This window comes from Haliotis rufescens, unplaced genomic scaffold, assembly GCF_023055435.1.
Source record: "Haliotis rufescens isolate VD_foot unplaced genomic scaffold, xgHalRufe1.0.p SCAF_7, whole genome shotgun sequence".
Lineage (NCBI taxonomy): Eukaryota > Metazoa > Mollusca > Gastropoda > Lepetellida > Haliotidae > Haliotis > Haliotis rufescens.
In genome coordinates this window covers 32,796,515-32,820,523 of record NW_025964361.1, presented here as the reverse complement: position 1 = coordinate 32,820,523, position 24,009 = coordinate 32,796,515, and the positions used below count along the sequence as shown (strand labels likewise).

Genomic DNA, 24,009 nt, shown 5'->3' with positions numbered 1-24,009 from the left:
TCATAATCACTGGATTGTCTGGTCCTGACTCAAATATTTCATATACCTGGAATATTACTGACAGCTTGTTTAAACAAGAAACAAATAAGGAAGAGAATTTATGGATGTCATCTTCTACATTATGAGGAACATAACGTTTCAGAGTATATGATTCACCTGATGAAGGAGTAAGCATATACTCCAAAACGTTGTGTTCCTCACAATAAAGACGTTGACATCCATAAATTCTCTTTCTCATGTGTATCACTTCTAAATGCTTTCAAAGACAAGCAACAAATCTATGCAATGAAGACAGTCCAAGGCATGGACATTATGGCCCCAGAAATTGTCCCAATTAACCCTACTTTGTACAGGTATCACCATATAAAATCAGCCAAACCCGTGGGTCATTTGACATCAGGATCGTTGATTAAACTCACTCATTACCAGAGAAAGATAGAACTCAGAAATGTTAATATTGCCCCTTAAAGGAGTGAGTGAGTGAGTGAGTTGGGTTTAATGCTGCTTTTAACTCATTCTACTCATTCAATGTGACGAATTGATCAATTGAAATGCTGTGTTAGAAATAAACATTGCATTTTTATTTATAAGCAAGTTGTAATGGTTTTGTTGGATATAGAACATATTTCTATTTATAATTTTTATAAAAGGAGAGGGAGAGAAAGAAGAAAGGGCCATGATAATTTAATACATGTAAATGTTTTTAGATATATCAGCTTGTAGGAATTGTAGTCTTTTTCATGGAGCATTGAGTAAATGAATGAAATCCATTATGCATATACCAGCTTTAATAGGAACCCCCGTGTGACATATCAGATAGTTTGTGTTGCAATGGACATATATAACCATCAAATAAAACTGTCAAGACCTTGACAAGGACGTAAGTGGTCATAATTTTCCCATAAAGCATTAGTCTAATTGAAATTTAACTGTTTATGGGATGAAATTGGATAGGCGTTGCATTCAATTCTCACAAATTAAAATTGATTTTATGTGATTACGAAAAAAATTATTGTCTAAAAAAAATGGTAATGTTTCAAAGCAATGACCATTATCCTGACAGAATTATATACATCCTGGCCGAGCTATAAAACATCCATACCACAGAGGTCACTGATGTGATAATGGTCCCTGCCTTGTCATGGCATTTACAAAGTTAAACTGTTCTAAACTGGGAAAGAAAGTCAAAAGCACAAAGGTTAAAGTTGTTTTCATACATGTAAGCCTTATTTGAAACATGGTAGGCATTTGAATGAGTTTGTGGCACAGTGGACAGTGTGTTAGCTGGAAATGATCTAGGTCTGGGTTCAAGTCCTCATGTGGATATTCCCACTAAGAATATGAAAAACAAATCTGAGGACACATTTAACTTTTCTTTAATACAACATTTGTTGTCAAGCATGTCATTTATGTGAACAACAGCATAAGCTTCATGTTTGAAATTTGAAAAATAATTTTTTTTATTGGCAATAAAACTGACTGAAACACAGGATTTATATTGGCGCACAAGTGCCTGAGAAACTTTCTTCTTCTTTTTTTTTTTAAGCCTAAAGATACTGTTGAACTTCCCTGTTTTAAAGGGGGACTAGACTCAAGCAATGTGGCAGTCCTAGCAAATTGGGTTCAGATCCCTGAAACATCACTGCTGGTTAGGGCTGTGATGGGTAACTTGGGTACTCGGTTTCGGTTAGACTACTTCTAGTTTGTGCTACTTCAAATTTTATATTGTATATTTTAGCAATTTACCGAAATTACACAGACGATTTCATGTCGTAAATAGGTACCAGACCTCAGAACATCGAATAGTCCAAGCCTGGATGAGCCACAGTTTCTGTCCTGTTTCAGTTCTTTGAAATATGATTACATTACTTCAGAAGCTCTTTCCTGAAGTTTCATGTGTGATCAACTCTCTAATCTAGCTTCCAAACAGACAGATCCACTTGCTGTGGGCAGCTTGACACTTCAAAGTTCTGAAACAGGAAATTAGAATTTGTCACTCCTTGGTGCTGGTTGTCCTCAGACAGAGTTCTGCCATGGCCCACACAGATCTGTATCAAGAGGTATCAACCCCTCTCCTATAAGGCTGTCAGCCTGTATGAAGGCAGGTGCGATGAGGCCACGACAAAGTGTATATCATCTCAGCAGAGCTCCAGATAAGCTTTTGGTGTTGTGGGTATTTTACCCATGCATTTTAAATCATTGGGTATCAGTAATTCTATCTGGGTATTCAAATTTCTGTTACGCACTAGTTTTTACACATGTGGGTATTTAAGTTAAATATTTAAAAACACTATTCATCTAGGCCCTGCAAACTAGTTTCGTGTGGGTTCGAGAGCTTTATAGGACTCAAAATACCACAATACTTCCACAAGAAAGTGTGATGGCAAATGATCATGATGTAACTGTCATCGTGGACGTTGGCAAGGTTGACGGAATGCCCGTTTATAATTTCAAAATAAGTTGCTGATTTGCTAATCGAATACGCAGGGTTACTTCACAATATTTTGATGATACGCACAAGTTTTATTTTGTAGCGTATCTGTAATGTTCGGTGCGTATTTGATACACTTTGATTTGATTTTACTGCGTATTTCTGCATTTCTGATGCGTATTTTACGCAGATACGCAGCTTATCTGGAGCTCTGTCTCAGTGAGTGTGTCATTGAGTTTAAGATGTGAGGAAAACCCGAAATTGATGCAGGGTCTTAGATGTTTACCTCTTAGGTGAAACCTACATGCACATTACATGTGTATGGTGCTGACAAACAAGAAGGAAATAAATAAATGGATGCAGCTCTGCAGAGCAAATTGCAGCTTCATACGTGACTGAGCCATCTCTGACCCCAATAATAAAATATGAAAGACCGAAAACTTTTCAAAAGAAACTATATTCCCCCTTAGGACTGATTTTTTTATGACCAGGCAAAAATGAATATGTTGTAATATATGTATTATTTTGGGTGGAAAATTCAAAGACAGGTGTGTGTGTGTGTAATTTTAAAAAGGCGGAACCTCGGAACCCCCCATGGCTCTCACTATGATGTATACACAGATCATATCTCTGCCTGCTCCAGCATCAGATGTTTTTTAACATTGATTTCCTGTTGGAATTGTTTGGTCATACGTGAGGTGACCCAGGACAATTTTTAATAATTCTTTTTTGTTGATTGATGATGAAGACTGAAAACTATATTCATAACATGTCCTGGCAGGTGTTCAACTCTGACTGAAAGTTGAGATGAAAAACACAAATTTGATTATGTGTTCCAGGTATATGATTTTAACATTGGGTTGGGAGATATATTATTAAAAAATGCACAGGTCCATGGTCACTGAACCGGTGCATTTATTAATGGGACTAAATAATTTATTCATAAAAAGTCTGATCGACCAGCCCATTTCATTCACTGGTGTTGCAAAGAAATGTCTGCATTTGGTTTGACCATCAAAATTACGCTGAAATGAAGTGTTTGAAATATGGAGCTGTTTTTATTTGGTACTGTTACTGAAATTGGTCAATCAGAAATTTTGATAATCCGATATTTTGACGAAGCCTCCGGTCAGTATTCAAGTATCGGTACATGCTGTTCATCATGGTCAAACATTTCCCACCCACCCCATACTCGGAAGACAAGGTTGGCAGTCAAACATTAGAGATCAACAAGCAACATGTCTACTCTGTTTCGATTTGGTTTCAAATGAAGTAATGTGGGTAGTCATACAAACTCATTGTTCAACCCCAAGAAAAATAAAAAATACTGTGTCAATGAAAGACAAAAACCATGCCAAACATTAAACAGGTGTTGAACAATGATCAGTTGTTATTTTTTATGACTTTAACAAAGTTAATATTTAAGGAAAGAAATTAGTGGGACCAGAGAAAATTCCTTTTCAGACCTTTATTTATTTTAAGAGATCCGGGAGACCAGAGGCCTTCAGAAAGAATTTTCAACACCTGCATTGTTTCACAACTCTTAATACAGAAATTCCATGTGAAATGTTGATTGAAAGTTGTATTTAAAAGTATTTGGTAACATGTCAGTAAATTTAGGGTCAGTTGTGTGACTGGAATTACATTTAACATTTTACACCTGATTTTTGTGTTATTAGTGTGATATACCCCACTTCATTATACAATGTTTTTACATAAATAAGAAATAAAGTAGATCATGAAAAATGGTTGTATACAGAATTAGCAGAAGAATAGATTTGTTGCTTCCTAACCCATGTGTAATACTGCACAATATCACCTCTCACATCCATGTATGGCAACATTGTTTAATGTCAGTGTAACTTTGTATTACAGAAAGACCAGACCAGCTGCCATTGTGTATTGAGGAATTAACCACTCCCAGGAACTGAGGAATTGATGGGAACCATCTGGTTGTAATCAGAAAGAAAAACACCAAGTAAAACAACAAAGGGTCCCTCCATTGGAGGTCCCTTGGGGCGCAGGTGCACTTTTGTCTGCAGTTGCACATTCTATGGTTCACATAGTGTTTGCCAGGTCGAAGAGTTGGATACCTGAATGTAATGGAGAACTGGAAGTATGGCTTTGATCATCTAGTTTGCAGGTAAGTTGTCCATGTCTAACATGTGGTATAAATTGGCATCGCTTAGGAAAATATTTGGAAGCATATTGTTGTATTGTTATGGGAATGTATCCACTTTACTCAAGATATGGCACAGTCCACCGAACCTGCTGTAGAAGTTGGTTAAAGTGAGTGAGTTCGGTTTCTTGTTCACTTTGAACAATATTTTAGATATCTTATGGCATGTCAGCTTATTGTGGGAGGAAAGCCTCAAGTGATGTAGGTCTCAGACGTTTACCACTCTGGTGAAACCATTTGCACAGGAATGGTGCTGACAAACCTAGAAACACAATCAGCCCGAACCGGGATTTGAACCCACGATCATAGGTTTCTGGCATGCCTTAGGGTCGCACTTCTACACAGCAAATTGTGCCGACGACGACTGGGCCACCCGTGTCAACTTAGAAGTGAAAATGGTTGGGCACACTCAACGGGGTGGCAGCAGTGTTTTCTACAGAAATTAGTACACAACTGGTTCATTATTCAGTATATATATATATATCAGTTTAGATAATGATCAAGATGAAACTGCATGAAGTTCACTATGAACTGAAGACCTTAACAGATCATGCTTTTAATTCTCTGATTTTGAATTTGCACTTTCGTCACAGAACAATGTTATTCGCAACAAATAGTTCCTGATGTTACGACTTTATGACTCATGCTGTAAGTTGCATTATATGATATGTAATCATGGGATTATGATATTGTATTCCATCATCACATATTTTCCTTTTTAATACGTTGATAAATTCAACAAAACAGCTGAATATGTTGTTCTATTAAGTGCAGTCGATAAAAGATACATTAATCATATCAAATTACAAATTACTTGTCAAATTTAAGATCAAGGTCACTTATCGAAGATGTGTCAAGTATTTGAGTTATCGCGCCTGTCGTTATGATTATCATGATTATAAGGATGTGTAATAAGATGAAGTCACCCTGAGATATAATCAGAGAAGAGGATACCCATCTCCATAGTACACGATACATTATTAACTGATAGTGTTGATTCACCGCAACCCAACACTCCTTTAATGGTGGAGCTGTTATCATATAATAATGACCTACTCCCCTAACAACATCTAAAACCTTGAATCATTCCGCCAACGGGATTGAAGTCACTTTGAAATAAATCAAGTTGTGGCATTCTGACTTACTTTACATTTACATCACCTGAAGACAATGAAAGAGACTGGAGAGGCCCAAAATGGGTTCCAACATTTCTTCGGTATCGTTAAAACTTTAAAGGGGTGCTAGTCTCCGTCAAATTGGCAGTCCTGGTAAGTTTGATGGAAGTAATTGAACCAATGCATTCAGTCTACTAGATGATGAATACCCTAAGTACACAGTAACAGTGTCTCAGTTACATACATGGTAGTCTTTACATTAGACCAGAGCGATCTTAGTGCTAATATTATCGTTACTCCTATACATTATCATAGACATACAACAATCGTAGCACTAAAACCACTTTGTGGAACGAGCCCTGGACCCACTTGCACAACGCGATCTTAGCTCTAAGATGATCGTAACTCCCATACTTTAACATAGGCTTACGATAGTCTTAGCGCTAAGATCGCGTTGTGCAAGTGGGCCCTGGACTTGAAATGAGTTTCAGACAGTAGAACATAGCCTCCTGTAAGGAATTACTTGGGAGGCTGTATTTTCATGTACGATCAGCACAGGGACCTCATAAACTACTCAAAAGAAGTTAAAGAACACCTGAATCTTTCAAATTACTACAGTTAATATGTAATGCCATGTCATCAAATGTTCTTTAACTTCTTTTGAGTTGTATATGTTCAGCATCCCCTTTTAGGAAACACAGGATTCCGGGCCGGGATACCCCCCAGTGCTCTAGTCTTAAGAGTTTATAGAAACTAGGACCAGTGAATCAGGATGTGACTTCGTTGAGTTCACTTACTAGACAAGGTGATCTTAACGCTACGACAATTGTAATTCCCATACTATAACATAGACTTATGACAATCATACCGCTAAGATCTCTTTCAGCAAGTTGGCCCCAGCTGGTTGTTTGTAAATGTACCATGTCGGAGTAGATTGTTGCTCTTGCTGTCAATCACTGGTTTGTCTGGCCCAGGTTATTGACCGACTTCTGTGATATTTCTGTGACAATGCTGTGATTTTGCTGGCTGTGACATAAAACATCATTTACAGGCTGTTGCTGTCAAACACAATTCAGACAAGGTTGACATCATAAGGTCAAAAATCCCTGATTCACCTTAATACGTTTTCTAGTTTTTTTGTACCATACCTTGTTTGGGGGTTTCACCAAAGTGGTAAACATTTAAAACCTGCATCACTTTGGCCTCTCCTCCTACAACCAGCTGACACACCATGACATAACTGAAATACTTTTTAAAGCAGCATTGAACTCACAAGAACTCGATGTGGATAAAAACTACCCATACAGGGCCTCTCCTGACATGGTTTCAGTAACCCAGAGGGCTGGTCAGTTGGTCAGCCCTGGTCTGAGAATGTAGGGCATTGGACTCAGATTTCGTGTGTGATAGATTGTTTGTTCTACAGTGGATTTATTTGCATAGACATTTTATCTTACTCCAGACCTATATTGTACATCTTACGAGATATTAATGTCCAAGTGTTACAGTGTGTACAGAGATGGCCCATCACCCCACTCTGTCTTCTGCCTGTCCAATCTGTAGTACAGAAAGTATGTCTTCAGACACTTCTGCAACTGTCTTAAGTCCTTGCTTTGAAAAAGGCAAAATATTCTCTCTGACATGTTTATTAAAAACCTATCTTTTAGACAACGACATAAGTTTATCTAAATATAAATATTGTGACTTACCACCACTGTATTTCATGATGTGTTTGTCATCGATCACTATTTATATATATGAACCTTTATGTATCATGTATAATAATGATAATATATTATATCTCTATTCATAATGTACATTATATGTTTATCAACCGTTTATGTTTACTGTTATATTTACTCCCAACTGTATCTGGGTTGTACTCTGCCAAGTCTGTCATACAGACCCTGACACAAATATGGCCAATACAGCCCATGCAAGTCTATAATAGTTAGCAAGTCTAGATTACTGCAGTTTTAGGGACTCTGAAAATGAAGAGAGCTAGTCTATGGGCTCCTTTTTATTACATAATTTAACAACCGTTTTTTTTTTTTTTAAATTATAATTTTAGAGATAAGTACAGTAGAACACGGATATAACGAACACGGATATAGCAAACGAACGGATACAACGAACTGTTAAAAAATCACCGATTTATCTCCTTTATAATTTCATATAAAATGTATGCATATAACGAACTCTCTACAGCGAACTAATGGATACAGCGAACTGATATCTGATCACCGACAAGCCCATCTATCACTAATTAGTGACGTGTATAGCGAACTGAGAAATCTCACTCAGTGTCAAGTGTCACTGACAATTGGCTGTACGCAATTAGCGGCGAATCAATATAATCAGCGGTGATGGATCAACCTTGTTAAATTTGCATTGTGTTAATCTTACCTGTACATGTAATCTTGTCTGCAAAACAAACATTAAACATATAAATTTTATGAAATTGAGAATTATTTATGCTGTTGAAAGACATTGCAATAGAATTTGACATTCCATAATCAACATTAAGTACCATTATGAAGAAGAGAGAATCCATTCTTGAATCCTGCGACTCGACTGACTTTGACCCTGCCCGGAAGAGGCTACGGGCTCCCAATCACCAAGACGTAGAGGACGCCCTCTTCAAATGGTTTCAAGCCATGAGAAGCGAAAACATTCCACTTAGTGGTTCGTTACTGCAGACCAAAGCTGAACTAGGCCATGAAGATTTCACATGTAACACTGCAATTACGTGTATTGTGTTTTGTCTTATCCAAGATGGCGGACTTTTCCGAGCGAAAACATGTATAACGAACAACGGATATAACGAACCGATTTCTCTGGTCCCTTGTAGTTTGTTATATCCGTGTTCTACTGTAGCGTCTATATTCTGCCCGATGTGATGTTTTGTACAATAGAATTCTTGATTGATAAAAAAAAGTTTAAATCATTTCATTACTAATGGGAAAGCTGTTTTTAGTTTATGATTGTATATTACTCTTATTTTGTTATTTTCAAGGATTTTATTCTGTAATTAGGCCAGTCCTGGTTAATGTCCAATTTTGCAAAATTTCTTGGCCAAGAGGCAGGAAGCAAGATTAAAATAAAATAGATTAAAAAAATATGCATTCTTATCATGCACATTAAGATAAGATGCCAGAAGGAGGCACATGAGAGTTAAGGAATGGAACACAGGCCTGATGAATGAACACTTTAACTGCTTGGCTAGCCTACAACCCCATTAAGATAAATATAACTCTTTTTGTCTTTTTGAAAAGAATCAGTGGTTTTTTTTCTGCTGCTCAATTCTGAATGATCACCTGCTCATTGAGAGTGTTCTCACTGCTTCACATGGCAGTTAGATATCACATGTTGAACATTTGTAATAAGGATGTGTGAGTATTATAACAGTTGTATAAAGCCATCCAACACATTGTCAACACCTCGGGTGGTGGGAACAGTGACGGTACCACAGCAGGTGCTTGTTTTTACACATTCATTCCTGCAGGAGCCATTACGTCTATGGACCATTATTATTCCATTTATGTGCAAGTGAAATGTAATTACAAATCAAACAACAAAATATTGAACAATTGATTTTCATCCGAGAGCATTAACAAAGTTAAACCAGTGTTTCAACTTAAGCCACGTGCCTAAAAGATTGATTGGATAATCAAGAAAGCATGTTATTGGCTGAGCACTATTGACCATGTTGACTAATCACAAGCATGGTATATTATGATTGACATAACAATGGACCAATCAATATGGGTCTTTGTTTTCAAATGTCCTCCCCACAATCAGATCAAATTGCATGTAACAGTTAGGCTGCATGTCGGTGCTGAAAATGGTGCTGAATTACCCGGCTGTTTCAACGTAACCCAGGTAACAGTGTTTTCATCATCAACTATCTGAATGCAAATCTGCAAGTACCTCTCTTGATAGGAGATTCTCTCTGCTTGCTCTGTGTGAGTATTGTTTGGTTTTCAGTTTTCACACTTTTATGGTGGACTTTGAGTCATATGCAAACATTTTTTGTATGTTTGTAACTGGATTCTTTTCCCTGAAACAAGTCATACTTACTTGATACTCATCCTGTTGTTTTAAAATGTTTACAATAAAACATAAAGAGTAGTGTCTTTAAGTCCACAAATTAGCCTTAGCACTACCTAATGATCAATCAATCTTTTAATCTTTGTTTATAATTCTGAAAAGGACACACGTATATTGTACATTATCTGAGGTGAATGCATTTCTGTTTCATTGCATGGAATATGTATTAGGGCTGGGACAAGTCCAAGTTTACCACCCTGGTACCCACCCCACTATTACCCGACCCTACCCGGGTACCCGTTGTTGGTCTCAAGAGATAGGTACACAAGTCCTATTGGGAATAGTTTGACCATAGCCCTAGCAAAATGTATTTAGATACTCATATAAAACAATCTGGTCAGGCATACACTGAAGTTATCTCTATTCAAACTTATAAAGTCAGAAGGAATGTGTGCATAGTCAGAAAGAAATGCCGACATTAGTCACTTATAGTGTAACCGTGGAAGTTCTTGATAATTTTTGCCATGAAACAATATATCACGTGACAAGCCACAGGTCCGGGTAGTCATGTGGGTATCCAGGTCCCTCTCAGGAACCACCCTACCCGAGTACCCGAGTTACCCGTCCAGGCAATAATATGTATGTAAATGAATTTCTTTCAGATCTATGACAGCCACATGCAATTAATGAAAAGAAGTCACAAACACCTAGTATTCATTAGCCTGTGTTTGATTTGCTTGTTGTTTAGATAGGAAAGATCAGATTTTTGGGAGTGTCACTTAGACAGGTGCTCGTCAACCTACAGCCCCTTCATCTCTCAAAATCACTGTCTGTAGCAATGTCCTACTGTTAAACACAGTGTTATACAGTTTTGAGTCAATGTACATATAATACTTTACATAATTTGCGCCAAACTTACTTGGGCATTCCAAAAGTGTTTGTGTTTGTTGTTAAAAGCTGTACTCAGCAATATTCCAGCTATATGGGGGGCGGTCGGGTAGTCTAGTGGTTAAAGCGTTCGCTCGTCACGCCAAAGACCCGGGTTAGATTCCCGACATGGGTACAATGTGTGAAGCCCATTTCTGGTGTCCTTCGCCGTGATATTGCTAGAATATTGCTAAAAGCTGCGTAAAACCATACTCACTCACTCACTCCAGCTATATGGCGGCGGTCTGTAAATAATCTGGACCAGACAATCAAGTGATTGACATAGTGATCCACATAATTGGGTAAACACTTACATGTAAACGACCAATAGGTCTTCATCAACCCATGCTTGTCATAAGAAGCATCTATGCTTGTCGTAAGAGGCAACTAACAGGATCTGGTGATCAGGCTCGCTGACATGGTTCGTGCATGTCATCGTATCCCTACTGCATAGATCAATCACCTGCATCGACTGATTCAGACTCGATTTTATACAAACCGCCATCATATGGCTGTCATATTGCTAAGTTGGGCATTAAACAACAAACAAACCAAATCTATGAGCCTGATCACCCAATCAATTTGGTCGCCTCTTTCTGGGACCTGTATTCTCACTCGGGATCCCCACAGGTGCTGGGGCAAGTGACTCCTTATAGGTGAGTGATGCAAAAAACAGGACATCCCTGTCTCCAAATACTGCCGACCCGTGAAGATTCCAGGGTAGAATAGGTCTTCAGCAACCCATGCTTGCCGTAAAAGGTGACTATGCTTGTCGTAAAAGGCAACTAACGGGATCACGTGGTCAGGCTCGCTGACTTGGTTGATGCATGTCATCGATCCCAATTGCGTTGATCGATGCTCATGATATTAATCACTTGATTGTCTGGTCCAGACTGGATTATTTACAGACCGCCGTCATATAGCTGGAATATTGCTGAGTGCGGCGTTAAACAACAAACCAAAACCAAACCAACCAAATACTGCCTCCAAGTTGTTCCTAATATCCAGCAATCCAGCGATTGATGTTACGAGCAACGCCCCATGCCGTCTAGATATGATGGCACAGTCAACCACGACAAGTGTCAACAATGATCACTTCCACATGCAATTAGTTCCAAATTGACACAGGTCTAAGTGGTTGCCACCATGACACCATACTTGGTGAATCCCATATTGGAACCAGTGATCCTGACAGTCAAGGGAAGCAACTCTGCACAGCAGGAACTGGCCACTTACCGGGTATGACCCTGACTTAGCTGTGAGACTCCAGTGTGCTCTGTGTTACTATGTCTTGCGTGATGAGTTAGCTTAGGTAGTTATTTGCGAACACGAGAAGAAAACGGTAATAAACAGCTGCTGAAGGAAGTCAGTCTGTCTCAGCCCTCGACACTGCCACAGATGGTAATCAGGCTAATTTGTGCCAAACACTCTCTGGGTTTCTGTCATGATTTTTGCTGGCGGTTTTTCAACCTGTTAATTAGATTTCCAAGAAATGTACATGGGTTTGCTGTTGAGTAGGAATTCTGGATTATATATGCGCCAGTTTTCCAAACCTTTCAAAACCCAGCCATTTTCAAGATCTAGATTTGTTTTTTGTGATTGAATGAATGTTGTTTTATGAGACAGTCAGAAATATCCTCCTTGTTTTTTATCCATCTGTAACTAATCACATATGAATTGGATTTGTCCTGTATCATGGTTGTTGAATATATTTATTTTATGAAAACAATGGTACTTGTTGTTACCCTGTCTGGTGCTCGGCATTAAGGGGCTAAAACAAGGACTGGTCGGCTCGAAGTCAGTATACTGTGTCTGAATTGGGTATTCATGTTAAACTGCGGCATGGTATCTCAGTGAGCTAGCACTATAAATCGGCATCGGTCCGGACTAGCACAAGCAGCCACACAAACACACACAAGAACATGCACGTCGCTATGTAAGTGCAATAATCTTGGATGCGACATTAAATCCCATTTCATCTCACCTCCTTATGTACGATCAGCACTGGTAGGATTCTCAAAAACCTGCCTCAATTTGGATGTTTGCTGGTGGGATTGACTTAAAGAAATCTAGAATACATTTGGATGCTCAAAATAAATGCATGGGCATTATAAGGATTAGTTGTGAAAAACAGCAATATCTTTTTTATGATGAGATTGAAAGTTGTCTTTTTAGTTTTATTAATTTGCGATGTCTCTAATTAATAATCTGTGGGTAATCTAAGCTGGGCGGGCCAGTAAACACACACCTATCTGTACCACCTCAGTTGTGGGAGCTGTAATTTCAGTGATGGAAGATAACTTGTTGACGGTGAGTCAAAACATGACAGTGATACTATAAACATGTATAGTGATGTTCTAAATGGAAGCGCGAGATATGGAAGACTCAGGTGTGTTTTCATTAAGGTGAAACTATGCTGGTATGAACACTGAAAGGGCTTACGTTTCCAATGTGAGATTAACTTGAGACGTCACTTCTGAATATTAATGGATTGAAATTGAATGTGTGAATAGGTTGATAATGTACAGTCAGCTGAACTTTGTATCTAAATTCTATGATTTCACTTTGGGCCTCAAGACAGTCAGAAAACAATGACGTAAAAGTCAAAGTTTGAATTGCTTCCAAATTGTCTTGTTTGAGTTGATTTGAAAACTAATTGACAACAAGAAATCAGTGCTGTAAAAGTCACCATTATTTTTCTTTTTTTTAAAATAGTCCTTCCTCTATTCATTAATTTCCTTTAATTGTGTGATTCGGAACTGTCTAAATCATTACAAAGGTCAGGGGTGTATTGTTCCTTTCAACAAATTATGAATATTTGTAACAATGCTTCCTGTTATGCCGACCTCCATGCTACTTCGGTCTGTTTGACATGCATGTCACTCTGTTCATGTTCAGACACCATCTCAAAACTTAAAAATATGTTGTTTTTTATAATTTATTTCAGGAAAATACTTATATTGAATTATTTCTTACTTAAAAATAATTAATTGTGGTAAACAATTCCATATTTTGAAAAGAGATTTACTCTTTTCTAAATATGGAATTTCATGTTCGTGATGTTAGTTTGATGGGGAAAAAAGTATTATTATTTTTGAGATTGTCCCCATATACTGAGCAGAATGCTCTGTAAGTGACATGCTTTGACAAATAAGATTTCATTGGTCACAAAGCTTTGGGGCAAGTGCTCCCTATTGTGATGCATCTCTGTCCCTTGGGTGATTTCACCCTCTCTGCTCAACCTTGCCCTCCCCTCCCCTCCCACGGATTCCCCCTTGACCCCAGCCACCCTGGCCTGCTGTCCCTCTAGGGTGGGGTATTGTTAGATGCCTCTGTCCACAAGCACTTGCCACAACACTAGTCCAGCTTCTGTTCACAAACACTTTGCAACAATGGTTGGCACTCACCATAAAGACCCTTGTTATCCCCATAGCTTTAGATGTCATTTGTCTTCTGAAGATGTATAATTTAATTGGTCATGATGAGGCCCTTCAAATGGTTTCTGGTGACAATGTCCCATGTTTCTTTTATGTTCTATGTGCTATATACCATGTTCTATAGCTTATCTTCTACCTCCTATGTTCTATATACCATGTTCTATGGCTTGTCTTCTATGTCCTATGTTCTCTGTACCATGTTCTATAGCTTGTCTTCTATATCCTATGTTCTCTGTACCATGTTCTATAGCTTGTCTTCTATGTCCTATGTTTTAAAGCTTGTCTTCTATGTCCTATGTTATATACCCCAGTGTCTATAGCATAAGTTATATGTCCTATGTTATATATCCCCTGTCATAAAGCTTATATTCTATGTCCTATGTCCGATATCCCCTGTCATAAAGTGTATATTCCATGTCCTATGTCCGATATCCCTTGTTGTAGGACATTGAATATAAACTTTATATCCCCTGTTTTAAAGCTTATGCTCTATGTCCTCCTATGTTATATATCCCCTGATATATAGCTTATATTCATGTCCTATGTTATATCTCTCATGGCGCTACGGCTATATACAAGTACCCTCACTTATGCACTGAAGCTGAATTCACACATTTATCCTTAACCCTTGACCTTCTGTCCATCAAGCACTGGCCTCATCCATCTCCAGAAGTGTTCGGCCACTAAACAAGCAATCTGTGGGAAGGGCTGCCATCATTTATACATCTTAGTAGGATATTCTCCCATTCATTGTCAGACCAACATTCTTTGAATTTTTGGTTTAAAGGGATGAATTTATTTCATAATAGCCACAGTAAAATGTAATCCATTTTCCTCTGTTCTGATGCAAGCGTACAATTGAATGCTATGCTTGATGACTGCTAGCTATAGCTAGTTCATACAATGTGTCACGGCTATCCTTCAATGACTGCACCTAGAAATGAAAGGAGTTTTCTTCATCTTATACCGTTTCTACAAAGTCACATATATTTTGTGGTCAGATTTGCAATAACCAAAATGTCACTGAGGTGAAATAATTCCCTTATAACAGTCTAGGTTTTTTCTAGGGTTTGATCTGCCAAATGTGTTGAAGAAACTATAAAATCTCAGAAAAACAGTCAATTATTAATGCATGAATACATGTTGATACATTATTTTTAATAAACAAAATCATATATCATATGATATAAAGTATCTACTTTGAATTTAACTCCCTGTCATAATGAAAATTTTTATTGCTGTAATTGAAAAAACTGTCTTCCCATGCATGACAATTGGGGCCATTTATGTCCCTTAAACGTGATAGACCGACAGTCCAGATTGAGGATATATCAACAGTAGTCGAGGTTAAATCTTAGGATCACAAAGAGAGCATCGTAGTGCCCCCTGCTATTGTCGACACACACTTTGAATCTTCTGCCTCATTTAGGTGTAACAGTACGATAGTCTCGACACTTTATACCTGGCTGAGCGTTAGCTATGCTGAAGTAGGCTTGTCTAAGCAGCGAGACGACCACGCTGTACTACAATCCTCTCACTGCTCGGCTCGTAGCCGCTATCATTATTCAAGGTGTGGAGGGTAGGCCAGCATCTACCAGTCTCTGCATTAAGGGGCAGCAATTGTCTCTCTGATTGGTCGATTTAATCCAGTTTGTCGTACAATTTGTGTGCACATGTTCACTCAGAAGGATTAGGCAGAAACCTGGAATACTCTCACGGATGTTAACTTCTTGGTTGGGTGAGTTTCATGTGAGGATGAGTTGAGATTTAATATTTGTAGTGAATATATTTCTTTGTGTGCATTTAATTATTAATATTTTACAAGTTGTCATGTGCTATCAAGCTATGCAAGTGTGCATGTAGGGAATGGGTGCTTTATGCAGTTGCTGTGTTCTTAAGTCATGTGTCTTTTCTTTTTCTGTTGTTTGTGTGTACAGTTTCCTTGTGAATACGTTTCGAAGTTTGATTGGAAATATGCAATCAGTGGAATTACCACTTGGTTTGATATCTGAATTGTTTAAGCTTGTCCAAATATAATCACTGAAAACAGAAGAAACAAATGTTCAAATTATAAATGATCAAATATTGATAAAGTGAGGGTTAAAGTTTTACATTCAGCTTTTTTTATATCCAAATTCTACTATCAGATTCTTTAAATTATGTATTAATTTCTTTAAAAAGAAATTACGCTAATAATGTATCATAAAGTTTCCATGATTCTTTATTTATGCTTTGTGGCTAAATAATTAAGTAAATACTTTATATGACTGATATATGAATAAATTACCTTTCATCAGATATGAGTATTAAAGTGATAATATTGTGTCCAAGTTTATCAAATCAAAACAGCTCATAATATTCATAATAATAAAACTGCTTGATTCACTTAAGTTAATGAAAACAATTGATTACAAAAAGCGTGATTACCATACCTGGTAACAAATTTCACCAATATTTATCAGACAGGCACTCACAGGTAAGATTATTCAATTAATACAAATGTTCAGTTTGAGTCCCGTAGCAATAAGAGCAGTGTAAGCAAGGAAAAAAAGATGAAATTGCCAATCTAATGGTGGTGTGACATTAACTGCTGAAAGGTAACACCAGCAGACCTGGTTTTTCTACACCATATTGTCTGTTTCCTGCAAGAACAAACAGTGTATGATTCTTGTCATTGTTTCACGTTACACAATGTATCTTGCCTCCTATTGGGTGGTAGACACCACACCATGCTGTTGACCAATTGTGGTAATCGGTGGGGGGGGGTAATGTGTGCCAGATTAGAGTGACAAACCAAACTGATGATTATCATGATCAGAAAAAATGGTGTTGAGCTGATGGTATCCATCTTGTGTGCTTGTTGGAGATGTGTGGTACAGTTTAACAATAGTATGTGTTTCTTATCAACATTCTTCAATTTTTGTGGCTATTTAAGAAAATATTTGAATTTCTTTTAACCTTTCTTCACTAGTTGAAAGTGAATCACCTTTAACATGATAGTTTTCAAGTTTTACATTTTGGTGTAATGTTATTTTCTATTTTATTTTATACTCTGATTCGTTGTTTAATGCTGGTAATGGCTTACTCATTGGATGCTATCCAATTCCTACCCCATCTACCCTACCCTACCCACCCTACCCACCCCACTCACTGACTCCAAACAGGGCCCATCCACTCACTCACTCCAACCACAGGGCCTAGCTACCCTACTTACACTCCATCCACAGGGCCCATCCACCCCACTTACTCCAACCACAGGGCCTAGCTACCCTACTTACACTCCATCCACAGGGCCCATCCACAGGGCCCATCCACCCCACTTACTCCAACCACAGGGCCTAGCTACCCTACTTACACTCCATCCACAGGGCCCATCCACAGGGCCCATCCACCCCACTTACTCCAACCACAGGGCCTAGCTACCCTACTTACACTCCATCCACAGGGCCCATCCACAGGGCCCATCCACCCCACTTACTCCATCCACAGGGCCTAGCTACCCTACTTACACTCCATCCACAGGGCCCATCCACAGGGCCCATCCACCCCACTTACTCCAACCACAGGGCCTAGCTACCCTACTTACACTCCATCCACAGGGCCCATCCACAGGGCCCATCCACCCCACTTACTCCAACCACAGGGCCTAGCTACCCTACTTACACTCCATCCACAGGGCCCATCCACAGGGCCCATCCACCCCACTTACTCCAACCACAGGGCCTAGCTACCCTACTTACACTCCATCCACAGGGCCCATCCACAGGGCCCATCCACCCCACTTACTCCATCCACAGGGCCTAGCTACCCTACTTACACTCCATCCACAGGCCCATCCACAGGGCCCATCCACCCCACTTACTCCAACCACAGGGCCTAGCTACCCTACTTACACTCCATCCACAGGGCCCATCCACAGGGCCCATCCACCCCACTTACTCCAACCACAGGGCCTAGCTACCCTACTTACACTCCATCCACAGGGCCCATCCACAGGGCCCATCCACCCCACTTACTCCAACCACAGGGCCTAGCTACCCTACTTACACTCCATCCACAGGGCCCATCCACAGGGCCCATCCACCCCACTTACTCCAACCACAGGGCCTAGCTACCCTACTTACACTCCATCCACAGGGCCCATCCACAGGGCCCATCCACCCCACTTACTCCAACCACAGGGCCTAGCTACCCTACTTACACTCCATCCACAGGGCCCATCCACAGGGCCCATCCACTCCACTTACTCCAACCACAGATCCCATCCACCCCACTTACTCCAACCACAGATCCTATCCACCCCATTTACCATTTACTTATTCCATCTCATCCAAACCACAACCAAGTTCCACCCAATCCATTACAACACAACAACACAACCAAAACACACCATCATACCTAATCCACCCCAGTTAGCAAGCACTCAAAGATTACCCAAAACAGATGACAAAGAATATATTTCGTTTTCTTTCATAGAGACATTATAGAAGCACTGCAGACAATTGGAGATTGCATTAAGAAATGCAAGTAATTTACAATGCTGTGCTTTGAAAATGCAGCTTAATATAAATATGCACAATATTTAGAGAATAACCAACAAGTTATGTAGAATTATAGATGATATCCCAAAATTCATTCAGGTACAGACAATCCGTAACTCCATGTTTGGAGAAGGTTATTCTCTGTATTATTCTAAGGAAGAGACAGAAGAAATATGGAATTTAAGCAACACCAAGAAGCTTCACTGAATCATCCTTTTGTTCTAATGCTGTAACTTTTAACAGTTTTTGACATCTTGGACAAAGTATGATGCCGTGTTGTATTGTTCTCCATAGTGAAGCAATGTATATTGCTTCAGTTGGCCAATCAGCATGGAGAATGGCTGCAATGCACATGTGCACATATTAGAGTTATTACACTTGATCCTTCTACTTGTATGCGTACTGTGTGTCAGCATCTAACAGTGTGTCAGGAGGAGGTGCTGAAGCCTCCTCACCTGTGTCTGCCCAGACAAGCCTGTCGGTGGTAAAGAGCCCCCATCTCCACTTAAAGATACAGCCTATAGGTGATGGGTGTGATATCAGATAGCCTCATGACTATTGGACAATGTCCACGTCAAATGGATCACTTGTCAATGCCTAGTGTGTGATATATTGAATATATACCCCCTCGAGGATGGAGTATAACATTGTGCTTCGTCATTGTCAGTCTGTTTATGATTCTAATTATATGATGCCATGTTGTTTATACTCTGACACAGTAACAATGCTGATGCTAAATCTCTATCTTTGATATATTTGGCTTTTTGTCTCCCAGACCAACAGAATGAATTAAAACTGAGTCCACAATGATTTGTCAAGTCTAGATTGACTCAGATTTAAGCATTGTTCTGCACTCCATTTGGATTTTACTTTTGAAAGTCAGGCCATAACTATGACGTCACAATACCAAGGTGACAATGGACAAATAACTTACGCCTTTACATTTAACTTAGGCTGAGTTAAATGTAAAGGCTTAGTTATTTGTCCATTGACACCTTGGTATGGCTTCATGCAAGTTTGCACCAAGACATATCTTATGTTACAGGGATGTCTCAGAAATGCAGATCTTTGTTAATATGAAGATGTTGTTCTGATTCTGCTGTGTAGAGTTATGTCCCTTTGTTAGGTAAGGATCCAGTGATGGTGAGTTGGAAAGCCAGATTCAAGCCAGTATGTACACTTGGTCTGTTATCCCCATACCCATGATGTTACAATTCAGCAAAGTCGTACACATTTTCGTACAGAATCACACCTGGCTTACCTGCCATGTTTAACTGACACACTGTGATATAAATGACAAAGTGTTCAAAGCAGTGCTAAACAAAACTGACTCTCTCACTCTGACCCATGGCCAGGTGACAGCCACTTGTTGATATACAGGTACATTAGCAGCAGTAGGCTAGGGGGTGAGCTCGTTAGTAGACACACCTGTCTCATCTGTCCAGGTATCTCAAACACAGCCGACACTTTGTTATCTGCCCGCTCGGCTTTGAAATTGGGAAGAATCTCTGGTGAGACTGACATCAGCCGGTCCATGGTGGGAATAGTTTCCATGTGTTATTTCTTTGTTGTTTAATGCCGCTTTCAGCAATATTCCAGTTATTAAAGACTGGACCAGACTATCCAGTGATTGATATTGTGAGCAGTGGGCCACACAGTCAACCAAGTCCCTAACCTGACCACCCAATCCATTTGGTCACCTCTTGTGACCGGCATGGGTTGCTGGGGATCTGTCCTAAACCTGAATCCCCATGCATTAGGGGGCATGGGTGGCCCAGTCGTCCAAGGTGCCGCAATTCGCTGTGCAGAAAATATTCGCGAATTTTGTTAAAAGCGGCGTTAAACCCAACTCACTCACGCACTCACTCAATCACCCAATGCATTAATGCCATGTAATAGCATCCTTCATATGGCGTACACATGATATTCATTCTTTTGTAAAATAAATTAACGCATTTGAAAGACTAGTTAAAAGAATGAGTGAGTGAGTTGGGTTTAATGCCACTTTGAAAGGTATTTCAGTTACATCCCAACGTGTCAGCTTAATGTGGGAGGAAAGCCCAGAGTGATGCCAGTCTTGGCCATTTACATCTTTGCTGGAACCCACGAACATGGGTGTGGTGCTGGCAACCTTGAAACATATTCAAAGCAAGCTAGGATTTGAACCCACGACCATATGTTTTGGGCTTTATGAGTTTCAGTTGATTAGATTGATGACTTAATTTATGCTCAAGTGATAGTATTTTCAAATTTCGATTTATTTTGTCATTCAGACATATATTCTAGTTTATTCCTCAGTTGGCGCCCCAATGATTATATATAATGCTTTATGCCATATAAAATATAATCATTTGAAAGTAGAAGCAGCTTTTGTAGTGGGATCTTGTTAAATGTTAACATGACTGTAATAATATGGAAGTATTGAGAGATCTTTATCTTCTTTCGAGTGGTATATATGTTGCTATATTTTTAACTTTTTTGCTGAAAGGAAATGGGACAATGTTCATCACATATCCTTCTCTGGACTTGATCATTAACAATTAACAATGCTTAACATGAAATATGGATGACATGTAGGTGGAACTGGATACCCCATTGTTGTGAGGCTTGACTGAAATTTGATGACAAGATCAATTAGGATCATGCAAATATTCCCTCCATCAACGATTGTCATGAAATAGTGAAAAATGACAATCATGTCACAGGTGTAACTGACATACAATTAATATGGATAAGCTTTGAAATTTATTTTGGATATGGGATTAAAATTAAAAGATTCACAGTGTTAGGCAACTGGATGTTTACTGTACTAGTCAAAAGTGCAAGTGACCACCCTAGAGGACTAGCCTTCTAAATATGCCTTGAGCCTTATCGTTACAAACACACTTTAGCCTTTGCTTAAAGATATTTCAAGAACATTTTCTTAAAATATCTTTTTGTGATGGAAAGAATAATTATTGTTAGAAGGACTAGTGGTAAGTGATAAAACATGCTTCCTAATGAGTTGTAGCTAGCCCTAGGCTGGCAGAATCACATAGGGTTAAAGAAGGATTAGGGATAGCATCATTGTCACAGGCTGCAGGAATATGTACCCACCTCTTTTCTTGAGGGGACACAGGTGGCCCAGTTGTCAAAGACACAATTCACTGTTCAGAGTTGCATACCTTAAGCATGTTAAGCATGTCACTAACCTATGCACATGCTGGTTGGTTTCTCCAAAGTGGTAAACAACCGGAACCACTTCAGCCTTTTGTTCCACATCAAGGTGACCCTGTGATATAACTGAAATACCACTCTCACTCACTCACTCACTCACTCACTCACTCACTCACTCACTCACTCACTCACTCACTCACTCGCTCACTCACTCACTCACTCACTAACTCACTCACCTCTCACTCACTCACTCACTCACCTCTCACTCACTCACCTCTCACTCACTCACTCACTCAAGTTTTTCTTTCTTGAATTAACAGATTTTAAACAATAAACAAATTGCTTTTGCAAATGATTGATTGGTTTGAATTATCTCATGTGAAACCATTACTCAGAGAGGCAACTGCACATGCATCAACCTTGAATTATAAATGCAGGAAAAGAAAACATTAATTCAGGCTGTATTCAATATTTTGTCAAATGACGATGAAAGCATTTCTTTGATCAGACAATAGCATGCTGCTGTGATTGACGTTATAAACTGTGATGCAACAGTCTGTATCGACATGGAAGATAACACTTAGATATCTCACACCATGCTATAACTCCTTATTTTACAGTGACTGGAGCAGATGCAGACAAAAATATGTTGTTACTGCAAATACGTTCAGTGCTGTGACAGATAATTATGTGGTAAATCATAAATTGAGTTCTTTAAAACAGATTAGAATTGTATGAATAATTTCATTGGAGATAATAATTTAATACTTACTGTGACTTGCTAGTTCCAAAAGTAGCTTTTAAGTTTAATTAAGTTGGTAAAATTATGAAGGACGGTGGACAGATAATGTTGTCTGTTGGAGAAACCTCAGGACAGGGACTGGGCGAAGGGGTGATTGGGGTTTTAGCTCTGTTGCAGGCATTTCAGGTTTGACTGTAACTGTCGGTGCCAACAGAAATGCCACAGCTTTGTATGGCTTGGCTATAACTGTCGGTGCCTACATAAATATTACAGCTTTGTATGGCTTGGCTGTAACTGTTGGTGCCTACAAAAATGTTACAGCTTTGTATGACTTGGCTGTAACTGTTGGTGCCTACAAGAATGTTACAGCTTTGTATGACTTGGCTATAACTGTCAGTGCCATACATAAATGACACAGCTTTGTATGGCTTGGGTGTAACTGTTGGTGCCTACAAGAATATTACAGCTTTGTATGACTTGGCTATAACTGTCAGTGCCATACATAAATGACACAGCTTTGTATGGCTTGGGTGTAACTGTATGTACCTACAAGAATATTACAGCTTTGTATGACTTGGTTGTAACTGATGGTGCCTACATAAATGTCACAGCTTTGTATGGCTTGGCTGTAACTGTTAGTTCCACCTGTCAGGACAGGTGGTGGCTTCACTGGACTGGAATCAAGAAGGAATTGCATACACATGATATCCAACACTGTTTGCATAGGGACCATGTGCATTGTTCATATGATTTATGTTGGTTTTAAATATCTAAAATGGTTCAAATATCCCAAAACTGTACACTCCTGACATTTTTAACAAGGGATTCAGGAGTCCAAGAATAGGAAATTAGATTTTGTTTTTAGTATTCTCCATCATGTTTTCATAAGTTGATGTATGAAAGGATTTTATTGGATGACATTTGAGATCATGTTTTGTGTAGTTTTGACTTGACAAAGACTCAAATCTACATTGCAAAATGAATGTGACATGTGGTTGGCGCATCGTTGTTATGGGGAGGAGAACAAGCTTGAAGCAGTGGTCATTGTAGGGACTGCTATTGAAAGAAGGTCAGGCAGCTGGGAAAATAACATATGCTGCACAACTGTTGATAAGGATTTTCCTATTATTCCAAAATACACTGAATATTTATATGTGGTTTATTTGTTTGTTTGTTGTTTAACACCACACTCAGCAATATTCCAGCTATATTACGGCAGTCAGTAAATAATCACGTCTAGACCAGACCATCCAGTGATTGACATCATGAGCATCGATCCACCCAATTGGGATATGATGACATGCATCAACCAGTCAGCGAGCCTGACCACCCGATCCCGGTAGTTGCCTCTTATGGCAAGCATTGGCATGGGTTCTACCCCGGATCCTCACAGGTATTTATGTATGTACGCATAGTTTTGTAAATAGAATGAAA

At 39.1% G+C, this 24,009-nt stretch overlaps 1 protein-coding gene across 2 annotated transcripts in view; it reads left to right on the top strand.

Moving 5' to 3' along the window:
* Nucleotides 1-24,009, top strand: part of LOC124146016 (rho GTPase-activating protein 7-like) — a 242,761-nt gene that overhangs the window by 6,761 nt on the left and 211,991 nt on the right. Inside the window, exon 2 of one of the 2 annotated variants that reach the window (XM_046516031.2) lies at nucleotides 4,307-4,574. The gene's annotated coding sequence lies outside the window, so the exon portion shown is untranslated. Of the gene's footprint in view, nucleotides 1-4,306; nucleotides 4,575-15,698; nucleotides 15,875-24,009 lie in introns of those variants that run through there. The other variant, XM_046516032.2, reaches the window with a different exon arrangement.